This window comes from Peromyscus californicus, unplaced genomic scaffold (genome assembly GCF_007827085.1).
Source record: "Peromyscus californicus insignis strain IS unplaced genomic scaffold, ASM782708v3 Scaffold_18__1_contigs__length_77618521, whole genome shotgun sequence".
In the NCBI taxonomy this organism is placed as follows: domain Eukaryota; kingdom Metazoa; phylum Chordata; class Mammalia; order Rodentia; family Cricetidae; genus Peromyscus; species Peromyscus californicus.
In genome coordinates this window covers 7,226,533-7,230,404 of record NW_026294480.1, presented here as the reverse complement: position 1 = coordinate 7,230,404, position 3,872 = coordinate 7,226,533, and positions in this window count along the sequence as shown.

Below are 3,872 nucleotides of genomic sequence, written 5' to 3'. Positions count from 1 at the left end.
TACCCTGCTCAGCTTGCTCCTTTTCATTATAAATCTTTATTCAAGGTACCACTAATATCCACACAACAGAGTCTATACTGGGCTGCTTTGGGATTTCCTCTGCCAATGGAAATAATCCAAAACTCTTCACTTTCACCTCAGGCAGACTCTTCAGACATGAGCAAAAGGCAGCCACATTCTTCACCAAAGTATCACAAGACTGGTCTCTAGGCAATATACTAACATTCTTCTCCTCTGAAACCTCTTGCTCTAGGCACCCACAGTTCAAATCACACTCAGCACCACTATCTTCCATGTTCCTACTTGGATGACTTATTAAACAGTATTTGAAGAGTTCAACTGCTTTTCTAATTCATAGTCCCCAGGTCCATATTCCTTCAAATAAAAGCATGGTCAGGTCTGTCACAGCAATATCCCACTCCTGGTACCAAAATCTGTATTAGTCATGGTTCTACAGAGTCACAGAACTTATAGAATAAATAAATAAATCTCTCTATATGTATATAAATATATGAGGATTTATTGGAATTACTTATAGGCTGCGTTCTAACATTGGCTAACTGTGAATGGAAAATCCAGCAATCTAGTAGCTCAGTCCCAGGAGGCTGAATCTCTCAACTAGTCTTCTGAATATGCTGGAATCCCAAAGTAGGCTCCCATGCTTGTGAAGGAATAGATATGCTGACAAGATGAGGTGAGCAGGCAGAGAAGAAGAAGGAAGCCTTCCTTCTTCCATTGTCCTTTTACAGGCTTCCAGCAGAAGATGTGGCCCAGATTAAAGGTGTGTGATCCAGCCTCAAGATCTGAATTACAGACCTGTGTCATCCTGCCTCAAGATCCAGATCAAAAGCCTGTGTCTTCCAGACTCAGCATCTGGATAGAAGACTATGCTGTCTTCCTGCCACAAGATCTGGACACAAGTGTGCCCTCCATTTCTGGATTGTAGTTCATTCCAGATATAGCCAAGTTGACAACCAAGAATAGCCATCACAGACATGGTTGGATAGAGCCTTAATTATATTTCTCCATTTGTCTATTTTCAAAAAAAAATTATGTGCACTTACATAATCAACTTAATGTCTTTGGTGGCAACACAGGGGCAGAAACAGGAATCTAAAGTCTAAATACCAACATTCTTTCTAAGATCTGTGGAGAAGAAAGGGGACTGATGGGTGGGAGGGAGATAAGAGATGGGAGGGAGAGTAATCAAAATTCATCATCTACATGCACAGTATTGTCAAATAACAAAATTAATTAATAAAAGAATTCCTAAACAGTGATTCTCAGAGGTATTTGTATCATGATTAGGAAGACAGTGCCATGACCCTGGGACACACCAACATTGTTAATTAACATTCTCCAATGCTGGTAATATGTTTCCTAGCTGTCTTGAGTTATCACCAGAATATGTTCAACTTACACAGATGAGCTATCATGCAAAACTTCTTAATTTTTCCTCTGTAAGCACGCTGCAGAATAGATTCTAAATGTTCACCTAGTTAGCATAAATTAATCTATTTTGGAATCCAATTTTTCATTTTGTAACAGTTTTAGATTGTCCACATCAGATGAGAACAAAGGGTTTTAACCTTTGAAAGCTTAGAATTCTATAACAGTAATTGCACTCAGAAATGCATCTCACTGGAACTATTCACATTGTTAATTTTTCTCCACCAGTGCTCAATATTATAATCCACTTTTGTTATTTCATTCCAATAGCTCTCCTTTGAAGTATTTAAAATATTTCCCTGACACAACCCACTTATTCAAAAGGATATCCTTTTTCATTTTTACTTTTAAAAATTACTTTTATGCATTTTAATTAAAATAGAATCATATCATTAACCCTCTTTCCCTCCCCCCCCCGTCAGCTTCTCCCAGGTGCCCTCCTCCCAATCCCTCCCATATTCCCTCACTTTCAAACTGATAGTATCTTTTTTCTTTATTATTGTTACATATGTGTATATGTGTATGTATGTGTCTATACAAATATATGAATACAATGTGCTGAGTCAGTTTTTGTTATTTGGGTATATGTAGTTTCAGGACTCTTTTGCATTGGAAAAACAGGGAGCTCATCCCTGGAAGAGGCTAATTCTCCCTCTCCTAGCAGTTATTATTTGACTATAGTTCTCCATCTAGAGGTGGGACCTATTGATACTTTCTTCCTTGTATGTTAATATGCCTACTGATATTGCCATTGTTCCAGGCTTGTTTGTGCAGCCATTTCTGAGAGGACCATTTCATCACAGATTCCTGCTAGTCTGGCTCATATACTCTTTCTAGGACTACAGATGCAAAGCTGTGATGTAGATGTAGCCACTGGGGCTGGGTGTCCCATAATATGTTGCTCTTAACACTGTATCCAGTTGTGTTTTTTCTGCAATGGTCTTCCTTTACTGAAAAAGAGACTTCTTTGATGACAAGTGGTGGCCACACTTATCTGTCGGTATAACGATAAGAGTTAGAATGTATTAGGGGTTATGCTGGTCTAGCAAAATGATGAGAGTAAATTGTAGATGTAACCAACCATCTTATTAAATAAGAAACACAAAGCCAATACAGAGATGAAAGCCAAGAGGTCAGAGCTAAGAGCTAAAAACCTTTCCCTTCACTGTTGCTGTTGCACCACTTCTCTGAAAGAGACCTACTTCCTGTGTGTCTGTCTTTTTATAGTGTTTCTGTTCTGCCTTCTCATTGGTTGTAAACCCAACCACATGACCTCCTCATCACTGCCCATCCATAGAAGACCTCCAAGTCTTCTATGGTTGGTATTGAGATTAAAGGCGTGTGTCTCCATGCTGGCTGTATCCTTGAATACACAGAGATCTGCCTAGCTCTGCCTCCCAAGTGCTGGGATTAAAGGCGTGCACCACCACTGCCCAGCTTCTGCTAAGGCTTGCTATTAGCTCTGATCCCTGGGCAACTTTATTTATTAACATACAAATAAAATCACATTTCAGTACAATTAAAATATCATCATAGTAGATTCTTTTCCAAGGTCCATGCCCTCACTAGCTCCAGGAAGCTGTCTAAGTTTCCGGTACCAGGGGTAGTTTTTCTTCTCTGAGTAGGCCGTAAGTTCCGTTAAACAGCTGTTGGTTACCACTGGCATGTGAGTGCCATTTTCTGCACCTTTTATGGGTATCTTGCCATGCTGGTCAGTTTTGGGGTTCATAGGTGTTGCAGCTAGGTAAGACTATCAACTGCTTCATTTCCTTGGCACACTGCATAGTATTTTCTGGTACCATGGAAACTACACTTCATGAAGAAAAAACATCAGGTTAGATCCAGCTCATTCACTGTTGGTAGGGATGCAAATTGGTGCAGCTACTCTGGAAATCAGTATGGAGAATCCTAAAACAAACAAACACAACAACAAAAACCTAATCTTTCGTATGACCCAGCTATACCACTCCTTGGCATATGCCCAAGGAGCCTGATGTTATATTCCACAAGAAGAGTTTTCAGCACTGTTGTGTACCACCCTAATGACAATAACCAGTGAATGGAAACAGCTACATGTGCTTCAACAGAGGAGTCTTATCAAACAATGTTGGTGTTTTGTGTCGTGTGTGCAGTGCTGTGCTGTGTTGTGTTGTGCTGTGCTGTGCTGTGTTGCTCGATGGATATGCTGTGCTGTGCTGTGTTGTATTGTTTTTGTGTCCAGCTACTTAACTTAGAGAGCTGGATAACCACACAGGGAATCTGTGTCCTGCTCTCAGGGACCGAGGTCACAGAGCCACTGGAGGGCACTAAGACTTTCAGATGGGGTCCTTCCAGTGACTTTCCCTCATCCTTCAGGCTTCTCATAAGAAGCTGGGGAAACTTGTGGGTTCTTCAGTAGGTATCTCATGTGAGTTTCTTCAACT